The sequence below is a fragment of the Neofelis nebulosa genome, chromosome 12 (assembly GCF_028018385.1).
Source record: "Neofelis nebulosa isolate mNeoNeb1 chromosome 12, mNeoNeb1.pri, whole genome shotgun sequence".
In the NCBI taxonomy this organism is placed as follows: Eukaryota; Metazoa; Chordata; class Mammalia; order Carnivora; family Felidae; genus Neofelis; species Neofelis nebulosa.
Genome location: NC_080793.1, coordinates 13,250,816 through 13,264,220, shown reverse-complemented (window position 1 = coordinate 13,264,220; position 13,405 = coordinate 13,250,816). Strand labels below are relative to the sequence as shown.

The window sequence follows — 13,405 nt, the reverse complement described above, 5'->3', positions numbered from 1 at the left end:
AAGCAGAGAGGGAAGGAGGCAAACCATAAGTGACTTTTGAATACAGAGAAAAAACTGAGGGTGGATGAGGGGATGGGGGAGAGGGAAAAATGGGTGATGGGCATTGAGGAGGGAACTTGTTGGGATGAGTACTGGGTGTTGTATGTAAGCAATGAATCACGGGAATCTACCCCCAAACCAAGAGCACACTGTACACACTATGTTAGCCAATTTGACAATAAATTATATTTTAAAAAAGGAAAATAAAAATATTTTTTTCTCTTTCTGTACTCAAGAATAAGAAAAGAAAAAGAAAAAAAAATTGAATATATGGACCAACACAGAATGAAATGTGAATGAAATTATGTCTAGTTTCCCCTAGAAGTCAAACTATGAAGAACTTTATAGTCCATAAACTAAGCAGGCAGAGAGACTTCTGGTGGTCCTCTAGAGCTCAGTTGGCGCAGTTGGATGGGGCTTGGTGTAACAGCTTTGTTCTCCACTAGATGGTGCTGCTTAGTGGGGTGGATTGTTGTGGAGCATATGCAGGGGTAGGTGCATGTCTGGAGGAGGTGAAAATGGTGTCACCCAGCTTCCAGACTCTAGCATCAGAACTCTGTGCTCTCACCTACCGGCAATCAAGCACTCTCCTTTGTCTTTGGCTTCCATCCACTCCCTGCCTCTGTAGTGCCTGAAACCAAGCTATCAGCCTGCTAGGCAGCACCTCCCTCCTGAATTTTATCTCAGATGGGGCTGTGTTTCCAAACCCCTCACTTCTGAGGGCCCTGCAGCTTGGACCTGCTCTGACCCTTTGGGGGAGGGCCTTCTAAGGAATGTCTGGGTGCTGGCCTGCCCCTGGGAATGGCTACCATGCTGCTGCAGAGGCCCAGAGCCTTTGGCTGGTTGCCCCCCCCCGCCCCCCGAAAAAGTTTGCGTGATTGTGCAACAGCAGCATTTCAGGGACTACAGCAAATCACAGCACTCATCTGGCACCAGGCTTCACCACCTCCTAACATCCTTGTTCCAACACCAACAAATGTGGCTGTTCTCTGCGGTTCCCTGGGACCTTTGCCTGTGGGGAAGCCACATGACTTCTACCAAATGTCCTCTCAGCAGGGGAATTGCCTCTTCCCATATGGCCCAAGGACCCCTTGGACCTCTCTGTTCCTAGGGATTTGACCTTCCCACCAGAGCTCTGCCAGATAACAAGCTATGGAGTTTCCATCTCTGTGGCCCCCTGTTTATAGAGTCCTAGTGGTATTGCAACCTTCTCCTTTGTTTCTTGTTCAGTCGCTTGTGGGTGTTTCCACTCTCACTTTCTCTCCAGCTGCTTTTGGAGGGAGTGCTTTTCATATACTTCCCCCCTGTCTCCATCCTCTCTCTGCAAGGAAAAACAGCTCGCTAACCTCCATGGCTTCTCTCTCCCCCCATTAACCTCTCCATGCCACAAACCTCCTGAGTTCTTTGGCTCAATTTATGCAGATTGTTGTGTTAATCTTCAGATCAATTTTCTAGGTGTGCAAAATGGTTTGGTGCTGATCTAGCTGCATTTCAGGGATGATAGAAGAAGAAAACTTTCATACTGCTCCACCATCTTGCCCCTCTTGCCCAAATCCACTGATTTAAATGTTAATCTCATCCAGGGGCACCTGGGTGGTTCAGTCAGTTAAGTGTCTGACTTCAGGATATGATCTTGTGGTTCAAGACTTTGAGCCTTTTGTCAGGCTCTGTGCTGACAGCTAGGAGCTTGGAGCCTGCTTCAGATTCTGCGTCTCCCTCTCTCTGCCCCTCCCCTGCTCATGCTATGCCTCTCAAGAATAAATAAACATTAAAAATAAATAAATAAATAAATAAATAAAGTATGTTAATCTCATCAAAAAATATCTTCACAGAAACATTCATAACAAAGTTTGACTAAATATCTGGTTATCAGGGCTCAGCCAAGTTGACACAAAAAGTTAACTATCTTCGTTCTTTTCCTCTCAAATGTCTCCATCTTCACCTTCAACCTCCATAAATGGACTACACTTTTACCAATATCAAAAACAAAAAACTAAAACTAAATAGAATCTTACATTTTTTTTGTGTATATATATATATATATATATATGAAATAATGCTTATGATCAGAATTGGGACCTTTTATGAAGAAACAAAGTTTAAAAATCTATACTTTCACTACCCAGAGAAAACTATTGTTTCTATGTCTTAGTAGATTTCCTTCTCTGACTTAAAGTTATTTATTATTTATACCAAGTCTTCTTTCTGAAGAGCATAAGACAGCTTAGAAAAATATATAAAATACAAGACAGGATAAACTGAAAATGAAGTTAGATGCAGCCGAAGAAGGTAAAAACAAGGGTGGGAACTTAAAACTGGGCCAGGGATGACTGAAAACACAGAGTGCAATGACTCTTGTTAGGGGTGGGCCTCGTATTTGGTTCCAAGCTTTCCAGTCAGTCACAGAGTTCACAGTAGCCAAAGATAAAAATAAGCCAGTTGCTTTGGTGAAATACTATCATGTGTATTCTAAGAACAGACACATTTCATGGGCTTTCTTTCAATCAGCTTCAAAATAGGCTTTTGGCAATTACACTGGTACATAAAAATTTACATAGGCAGTAATTTGGAGGCAGAAATAATACCATCTAGATGTTCAGGTCTCCAGTGATCTGGGCTGGCAAGATGTTGGATTTTAGATTTGTAGGGAAGTATGGATGGGTTGCATGTCCTTTGCACTATCTTCTCTAAATGATTTTCCTTTAGAATTTTGATATAAACACCAAGTCCTTTGGTTGTCGCCTGAGCTTTGGCTGGTGTTTATTATTACTTGAGTACACATGAGTCCTATTCAGAGTTGGCAATCAAGTAACACACTGTAGTACTGAGAGCTGGGTTTGGAGTCAGACAGATATTACAAAGCCACTCTCTAACTGGGGCCATAAGCAAGTGTCAGGGTCCTCACATGTAGAGAGGAGATAATATTAGTACCCATCTTCTTGGGTTCTGTGGAAATTAAGTAAGATAATACATGTAAAGTATTTAACATAATAACTAGTACATGATAAGGGTTCAATAAATAATAGTTATTAGTTTTATTATCCCTTTATAAAGCTGAGGGACATAACAAGGACTCGTGCTTACAAAAGAATGCCATCAGACATCTGCTTCCAGGTGAGCTGAGGTAGCATCCATTGAATACACTCAAGGACCCAAATAAAATGTCTACCTTAGACTACTTAAATTTTGAACTACCTCTCAGGTTCAAGTGTATTCCATACCAGTGCTTTTCAGATATCAGTCTATAGCCCATTATTGGTCCATGAGGAAGTTTCCATTGGTCTTGAAGTTTTCAAGTGCATGTGGCAGGTCTCTCTCTCAGCTTTTCAGCCTTGACAGAAACATTGTACATGAATAGATTGTAGAGATAATTACCTGTTTTAGTCCATCTGGGCTGCGATAACAAAAATCCCATAGACTGGGTGGCTTAAACAGCAAACATTTATTTCTTATAGTTTTGGAGGCTGGGAAGTCTAAGATCAAGGTCCCTGAAGATTTGGTGTCTGGTGAAGGCTGGCTTTCTGGTTCATAGATAGATGGCTGTCTCTCTGTTGTGTTCTCACATGGTAGAAGGCGCAAGGGAGCTCTCTGGACTCTCTTTTATAAGGGCACTAATCTCATTCAAGAGGGCTTCACCCTTGTGACCTAATCATCTCCTAAGGCTCCACCTCCAAACACCATCACATGGGGGAATAGGGTTTCAACATAAGAATTTTGGGAGGATATAAGAATTCAGTCGCTGTGTTATTTGAGGTATGAGCTCGGTGTATTAATTCATAGAGGCCAATAGCTAGGTGACTCACCTCCAGCTTTACCAAGCAAGGCTAACTTGGTTTCAATAAATTTCAGGCTACTTGCTATATACGGGCTTGAAACACTGCCTCACATTGTACACTAAGTGTATGGATTTAAGTGGAACAAATGATTCCATTAATAATCATAGTAAGATAAGATCCTGAATATTTCATATAAATGGATATACGACAATTAAATTTTTTAAATATTTATTTATTTTTGAGAGAGATAGAGACTGAGTGTGAGCACGGGAGGGGCAGAGAGAGAGAGGGAGACACAGAATCAGAAGCATGGTCCAGGCTCTGAGCTGTCAGCACAGAGACCAATGCAGGCCTCAAACTCATGAACCGCGAGATGATGACCTGAGCCAAAGTTGGATGCTCAACTGACTGAACCACCCAAGCGCCCCAATATACCACAATTTTTATATCCATTTGTCTGCTGATGGATAGCTTAGTTATTTCCAGTTTTTGACAATTTAAAACAAAAGCTTCATACACATGAATGTTTACAGCAGCTTTATTAATAATTGCCCCAAATGGAAACTGACAATACTTGAGTAGATAAACAAACTGTGGTACATCCATACAATGGACTATTACTGAACAATGGAAAGAAATGAACTATCAAGTCATGAAAAGAGACAGAGGAGCCTTAGAGGAAACTTACATGAATATTGCTAGGGGAAAGAAGCCAGTTTGAAAAGGCTGCATACTCTATGATTATAATTATATGACATTCTGGAAAAGGCAAACTATAGAGACAGTTCAAAAGATCAGTGGTTGCCAGGTTTTGTTTGTTTGTTTGGTGAAGGGGGGAGATGAACAGGTGAAATACAGAGCACTTTGAGGGCAGTGAAACTATTCTGTTGTAATCACAGCTCAAATTAGCGTTTCACTGGTACATACACATTCAATTTTTGTATGGAGAAAACATGTCAAATTGTTCTCCAAAGTAACTTAGCTAAATTATCCTCATATGGGCATTGTCAAAGTCCATCATTGTCCCCTACACTTGCCAACACTCAGAATTTCCAGAAATATTTTTTTCTTTGCCAATCTGTTGTATGTGAAGTATCATCTTGCTATGGTTTTGATTTGTGTTTTCCTAATTACTCCTGAGGGTGAGCATCAACCACCTTTTTGTAAAAATCTTTCCAAAATGAATTATAAATTTTTCTTCCTTTTAAGAGTGGCTATTAAATGTAATTTGACTTTTCTGATGGGCCATGGTCTCTATAAAGTCCCATCTTCCTTCAGGGCATAATAGAGTGTGGTTTTTGGACAGTTTGCTCTTCAAATGAATGGCCCCAGTGGAAGTTGGGCAGAGATAAAGAAGAGGAATCATGATGGAGCCAGTAGGTTTGGGAAGGGAAGTGGGAGAAGGAACTGGAAATGTCAGCAGGGTGCTGATAGGTGTACCCAAGTCTACTGATACGTTGTAATACCAGTCAGGGGCCTGTTGGGGCAATTAGGGTGGAGTTAAAGTTGCTGAGCTCTGGCACGTTCTATTTCCTATGTCTTCCGTGTCTTACAGAGTCTCTCCCCTGGAGCATGCAGCTGTACACATCCTGGCATGGAGTGGTCATTCCTAAATGGAGTGGTCATTCCTAAAAGGAATGGTCATTCCTAAATGCTGTTGCACAACACAGTACGGAGTCTGTTGCCTCAGATAATCTGAGGAGCATGTTCAAATCCCCTGAGCCTCTTTCTGGTGATGCTGGTCAACTAGTCTGGGATGGGACCCTGAAGGCTATGTTTTCCAGATCTTTCTGAGAGTTTCCCCAGGAACTGCCCCATGGAAAAGGACATGGTATTTTGCTTAAGCCTCCATGTCATGAGGCTAACCCTTGTGGGCTTGTTGCTTTGATGCATCTGAATAGAGGTTTTGCTGTACCTCCCAGACTGGCCAGAGGAAGGAAACTCCCTGCTCCATATCCACAGCTACATTCCGGAATCTTTCCTAGGTGGCCAGAGCACAGTAAAGAAAAGGATCACCTATTATGATATTAGTAAAGATTCAGAAGTACTAAAAGAAAATTATACCACAGAGGCCACCTTACAAGTACAGCACAGGCCCCAAATTTCTCTAGGAACTCTTACCAGGCCAGTGACTTCCTGTCTTAACAGCGGACAAAGATATTTCACACCCCATCCCTGAGACAGAGGCCTTTTCCTGCCTCAGGGTCAGAGCCAAAGTGGCTCTCAAGACCCACAGAAGGAGGTGTTCCCCTTACCTGTGTCTAGCTCCACACCCCCAGTGTGCTTAGCCATCTAGAATCAGTTTTTATAGTTCTGAAGGAAGGATTAGTGACTAGTATAGAGAACTCTCCAAAGATCGCCTGTAACACCAAGTTTGTAAACAACTACAAGTTTTAAAATACATTAGAAATTTTAAAACGTATCTGAACACATGAACAGAAATTTAATAAATTATCAGAACCTCATGCCAAAATGAATATCCTAGAATTGAAATGAGTTCTAAATAAACAGCCTAGAAAGTTCATAGTCTGGGTTGCGGGATTTGAAAAGTCCCTTGAGGCAGTGTAGTGTAAACCCTGACAGTTGTTTTTTTTCATTTTTTGTTCAACCCTGACTTAAGGTTGGATCGCCATGACATCCATTTCAAAGAAAGATCCACTTCAGACAAACACACTGTGAGCCACACAACCAGATAAAGAGAAAGGCCATCTCCCCTGACTGAGGCTCCTTTGTTTTAGAAGTCTTGGTTGATTTTTTTAAAAATTTCCTTTCTTTTCTTTCCTTTTTAAAAAAAAATTTAAATGTTTATTCATTTTTGAGAGAGAGAGAGACAGAGTGTAATTGGGGGAGGGGCAGAGAGAGAGGGATACACAGAATCTGAAGCAGGCTCCAGGCTCTGAGCTGTCAGCACAGAGCCCGATGCAGGGCTCAAACCCACAAACTGTGAAATCATGAGTCGAAGTTGGACACTTAACCAGCTGAGCCACTCAGGTGTCCCTTGGTTGATTTTGATAAAAGGACCAATTGGGCCATTTGTCTTTTCTCTTCCTTTGCTCTAAATTCCTGCTCTTTAGTTGTTTTTTTTTTTTTAAATGTTTATTTATTTTTGAGAAACAGGTTTGGGAAAAGTATGTTTCTGTCAAAGAACAATTTGCAAGAAGCTCTCTGAAACTAGTTGTGATTATGGGGTACTCTTAGGAGGCCTGAGAAACAGGACAATAAGGTGGCAGAGAGAGGCCACCTTTATATGGACAAAGGTTGTGGTTTAGTCAAAGGAGGGAAAGTCAAAGGAGGGAAAATGAGGCTGTCTTCTCCACAAGCTCAGAGATGCAGAGAATTTCTTCCCACTGCAGGTGAGGACTGAGCCAAGCAGATGACCAAGATGACCTTAACAGTTCCCCTCAGCTTGCATTAAATGGTAGCCTTCTTCCTGAATCTGGGACCCCAACATTCCTTTTATTAGAAAACTTGTAACTGTGAATTCTTTCTCTACCTCTTTGAGATATAAATCTTTTAAAAAACTTCTTGCCAGTTTCTCAACCTAGGCTTATCTTTCTCAAGGACCTGGAGCTAACTCTTTGAAATGTAATCATTTCACATGAGATAGTGCCCCATCTTCCAATGTCTGTGGGTGCCTTGCTCCAAGTTGCAAAATTGCCTTCTATCACCAAGAAACAGGAAGTTTATTTTCCCTTTGCAAAAAGCCAATTAGCAAACACAGATGGTGTATGACTCCCCTAATGTCCTCTGGTACTTTTCCTCTGGCTCAGCCCAGGGCTTACAAACCCTTTCTTTCAGACTGAATTCTGTTCTTTCTCCCTATTTTGAGAGTTTTAAATAAAGTCTTCCTTTATTTGGATTGGAAGAATAAACATCGTTAAAATGTCTATACTACCCAAAGCAATCTACACATTTAATGCAATCCCTATCAAAATGACACCAGCATTCTTCACAGAGCTAGAACAAACAATCCTAAAGTTTGTATGGAACCACAAAAGACCCTGAATAGCCAAAGTAATGTTGAAAAGGAAAACCAAAGCTGGAAGCATCACAACCCCACACTTCAAGCTGTATTACAAAGCTGTAATTATAAAGAGAGTATGGTACTGACAAAAACACACACACATAGATCAGTGAAACAGAATTGAGAACCCAGAAATAGACCCACAAATATATGGCCAACTCATCTTCTACAAAGCAGGAGAGAATATCCAATGGAAAAACGCAGTCTCTTCAGCAGATGGTGCTGGGAGAACTGGACAGCAACATGCAGAAGAATGAACCTGGACCACTTTCTTACACCAGACACAAAAATAAATTCAAAATGGACGAAAGACCTAAATGTGAGACAGGAAACCATCAAAATCCTACAGAAGAAAACAGGGATCAACTTCTTTGACCTTGGTTGCAGCAACTTCTTATTAGACATGTCTCTGGAGGCAAGGGAAATAAAAACAAAAATGAATAATTGGGACATCATTAAGATAAAAAGCTTCTGCACAGAGAAGGAAACAATCAATACAACTAAAAGGCAACCGACAGAATGGGAGAATATATTTGCTAATAACATATTGGATAAAGGGTTAGTATTTAAAATCTATAAAGAACTTATCAAACACAACATCCTCCAAATAAATAATCCAGTGAAGAAATGGACCAGAGACATGAATAGACACTTTTCCAAAGAAGACATCCAGATGGCCAACAGACACATGAAAAGATGCTCAACATCACTCATCATCAGAGAAATACAAATTAAAACCACAATGAGATACCACCTCACACCTGTCAGAATGGCTAAAATTAATAACTCAGGATACAACGGATGTTGGCAAGGATATGGAGAAAGGGGAGCCCTTTTCACTGTTGGTGGGAACGCAAACTGGTGCAGCCACTCTAGAAAACAGTATGGAGGTTCCTGAAAAAATTAAAAATAGAATTAGCCTATGCCCCAGAAATTGCACTACTAGGTACTTATCCAAAGGATAAAAAAATGCTGATTTGAAGGGGAATATGCACACCAATGTTTATAGCAGTGTTATCAACAATAGCCAAATTATGGAAAGAGCCCAAATGTCCATTGACTGATGAATGGATAAAGAAGATGTGTATATATGTATGTATGTACATATGTATGTATGTGTATATATATAATGGAATATCACTCAGTATCAAGAAGAATTAAATTTTGCCATTTGTAACAATGTGGATGGAACTAGAATGTATTATGCTAAGTGAAATAAGTCAGAGAAAGACAAATACCATATTATTTCACTCATATGTGGAATTTAAGAAACACAACAAATGAACATAGGGGAAGGGAAGGAAAAATAAGATAAAAACAGAAAGGGAGGCAAACCATTAGAGACTCTTAAAAAGAGCAAACTGAAGGTTGCTGGAAGGGAGGTGGGTGGGGGAATGGGCTAAATGGGTGATGGCCATTAAACAGGGCACTTGTTGGGATGAGCACTGGGTGTTGTATGTAAGTGATGGATCACTGGTTTCTACTCATGAAACCAATACTACACCATATGTTGACTAACTTGAATTTAAATAAATCAAAAAAGGTCTTCCTTGCCTGTTTCACTGCCTGGTGCCAGTTTTGCTTTGATACATGCCAAATATGTGTTTCTCACATTTACCAATCAGATAAGACACTCATATTCCCTGGGATAGAAACCGAAACAGGGTGGGAAAAAAATGAGACAGTGCCTTAACTAAATCCTCTTCTCATGGAGGAAAAGATTGAGACCAGGAAAGCAGCATTCCCATCAGACAATGATGCTTACTTAAACTTTTTACTCTTAGATGTTCACTTATAATATAAAATTTTCCATCTCATTCTGAATTTTCATTTCTTGCCACTGGAAAAATATCTTCCCAAGGTAATTGAGACTGATATTTCTTTTAATCTCTATTGCCTAATAAAATTATAACAAAATGTCTAAATCTAGGACATTCTCTAGAGTCAGCCTTACTTGGACATATACTTTATTATAAAATATTGTTGCCAGTTGCGAACATGAGGAATTTGAAACTCTTTAGTATTAAATTATTTCTATGAATTGGAAGTGACCTTGAATATCATCTAGCTCAATTCCAGTCTGATATATAAAATGTCTTTGTACTACCCTTCTCCAGTGAGGGTGGATGTCACCTTTCAATAACTCTGACATTTGAGTTTCTTTCCTTATAGTGTGTTAGGAATTACTTTCCCCAGTCTTACAAATATTGTGTCTAGTTCTGTCTTCAAAAGCTACTCAGGGTAAACCTCATTACAGAGAAATTTTTTTCTCACCTTAGAAAATAGATCGATAGATAGTAATGATGTCAGAAATATAGATACTTCCAGGGTGAATGACACCAAAAAGATGCTCAGAAGAGGCCATGGACCAAAAGCTGTCAGAGGAACAAAGGGAAGGAAGCCAGGGAAGACACAAAAAAGTAAACGTCAGTTCCATTGCACGTGGCTGGTCACCTGGAACATTGGACCTAAGTTGTTAAGTCAACCAGGTCCTGAGGGCCAACTCTTGATTCTATACTGTGTTCAGGACCCAAGACACTGCCAAGAGAGATTCCAAAAAACGAGGAGACATTATCTATTCTCTGTCTTGCATGCAAAAACTGTCTCTGCTGTTGGGGAGTTCCTAATCTTACAGGGAAAACAAAATGCACACGCACCTGTGTGTGTGTGTGTGTGTGTGTGTGCGTGTGTGTGTGTGTGCGCGCGCACAATATCACCTTAAGTAATTTCAGGGACGTTGAAATTGCTGAAAATTGAATAACTAATTGAAGACGTTTCTTTTTTTAAGTTTTTATTTAAATTCCAGTTAACATACAGTGTAATATTTGTTTCAGGTGTACAACATAGTGATTCAGCACTTCCATAGTGATTCATCACAAGAGCACTCCTTAGTCCCCATCACCTATTTAACCCATTCCCCACCAACCCCCCTCTTGTAACCATCAGTTTGTTCTCTATAGTTCAAAGTCTGTTTCTTGGTTTGTCTTTCTCTCTTTTTCTATTTTTCTTTTTGCTTGTTTGTTGTGTTTCTTAAATTCCACCTATGAGTGAAATCATATGGTATCTTTCTCTGACTGACTTCTTTCACTTAGCATTATACTATCTAGCTGCATCCACATCATTGCAAATGGCAAGAGTTCATTCTTTTTTATGGCTGAGTAATATTCCATCGTATGTATGTACCATATCCAATCGAAGATGTTTCTTAAATTACATAAGGATACTGGGAGCTCAGGTTTTTTTGTTAAATGTTTACTTATTTATTTTGAGATACACAGACACACACACACACAAACACACACACACACAGAAAAAGAGAGAGAGAGAGAGAGAGGGAATCCCAAGTAGGCTCCAAACTGTGAGCACAGAGCCTGACATAGGGCTCGATCTCACAAATGGTGAGATCATGACCTGAGCCGAGATCAAGTCAGACGCTTAACTGACTGAGCCACTCAGGCACCCTGGGAATTCAGAGTTATTGACAAGGAGAAATCTAGTCAAGAAAAATTAGTGAGAAATTTTTAGTTGCACTTGGAAGGAGTGGATAGGAAAAGGGAATGGGAGTAAGAGAATGAGAAATGGGTGCAAAGACCCTGGGTCAGTTAGGTGGCCCTAATGAGGTGGCTTTGATTGGTGGGTATGTGATAAGATATATTATTATTATTATTATTATTATACTGTAAGATAAATATAAAATATTATGAATATATAAGACTTGGTATATAATATTCTAGTCTGGTCACTTATACAATTTCCCACGAACACTCAGTTTAGGTATGCTAACTTCTAGCAGCTTGGTATGTAGACCAGGAATCAGCAGAAATGAAGGCTCAAAGAAGACCTGCTTCTGAGTGTGCTCACGAAAGTGCTGTCTGGGACTTCCTGCCCATCAGCTTCCTCAGGCCTTGCTTCATGTCTTTGTTCCTCAGACTATAGATAAAAGGGTTCAGCATGGAGGACAGAACTGTATAGATGACTGTTGCCACCCTGTCCTTGATAGTATAGCTAGACAGGGGTCGGAAATAAACATAAATAATGCTTCCATAAAAGAGGGTCACCATGGTGAGGTGGGAGCCACAGGTAGAGAAAGCTTTACGCTTCCCCGCAGCTGAAGGGATCTTAAGAACAGCAATGAGGATCCGGACATAAGAGATGACAACACACATAAAGGGGGTCACCAGGGTTATCAATCCTTCTGTGTTAATTACAATTTCATTGACAAATGTGGGGGAGCAGGACAATTTCAGCAGAGGGTTGATGTCACAGAGGAAGTGGGGGATAACATTGGAGTCACAGAAGGTGAGACGGTTTATCAGAAGAACTAGTAACAGGGAATGGAGGTCAGAGATGGAGCAGGAGAAGGCCAGCAGCAGGACGCAGCGGCGGTGGCTCATGGTGGTGACATAGTGGAATGGGTCACAGATGGCCACAAAGCGGTCAATGGCCATGGCAGCCAGGAGATAACTTTCTGTGTTGGCAAAAGCCAAGAAGAAATACATCTGGGTCATACACTCAGCGTAGGAGATGGACTTCTTCTCTGACAGGAAATTCACCAGCATCTTGGGAATGATGGTTGTTGTGTAGCAAACATCAATGAAGGATAAGATGCTGAGGAAAAAATACATAGGTGTCTGGAGTTGAGTGTCAGAGCGGATGGCCAGGATGATGAGCAGGTTTCCTACCAGAGTGACCATGTACATGATGAAGAACAGGGCAAAAAGTGGCTTCTGATCCTCAGGCCGGGAGGACAGTCCCAGGAGGATGAACTCAGAGACACTGCCGGTTTGATTGACCCTCTCCATAATCCTGCATGTACCAGTGAATATGGAAAATTCCAGAACTTTCAATTCAACAAGTGCCAATTTATTCCTATCTCCCCAAGAATTTCTATAAATTGCCCATGATTCTGTCTTCCTTCCCTTCCACAAAAAGGAGTTGAACAATACAAAAGTTTAACCTGTGTTAAATGCAGGGACATAAGAGAAAGGATTTCCTTTCAGAAAGAATCCTTGGTGGACCTCAGTGACGCATGTTTCTCTAGCTACCCATAAATGCTTATTCAGATATGTCAGGTTGAGGCTCATCTCTCTACCCTCCTTGCAAACAAAACAAAGTAAATAAACGATAACAAAAAACCCCAAATACCTAAGTGAAACAGGTAAATATGAATGCTGACATAGGCGCACAGTGTTTATAGTCAACATTTCAGAGACAACATTTCATTAAAAGCTGGCAAAAAAACCCTCTATTATATGTGAACCTATTTATTAGAACACTCTTAGACACTGGGGATTTATGGCTTCACAATTGTTCAACACCGTTGCATTAAATGCTCACTGGGAACTCAATTGCTTAGGACTGAACTTTGTACTGAGAGTACAAAGATGAGTCATTCTTGATTCCTAATCTTAAGGTGGTTATAGTCTAGTAGAGAAGAACTTTTTAAACAAATAAGCACAATAAAATGCTACAGGTGTAGTGACAGGTGCACTGGAAAGCAATGAGCTTAGTGTGGTGTCTCTGCTAAGAGCACACATTTTGAAATCAGCTCCTTCATTTTCTGGGT

General features: G+C 40.5%; 1 pseudogene; it reads right to left on the bottom strand.

The window, feature by feature from the left end:
• Positions 1–11,215: 11,215 nt before the first annotated feature.
• LOC131490829 (olfactory receptor 1L8-like) lies at positions 11,216–13,149 on the bottom strand (annotated as a pseudogene).
• Positions 13,150–13,405: the final 256 nt, after the last annotated feature.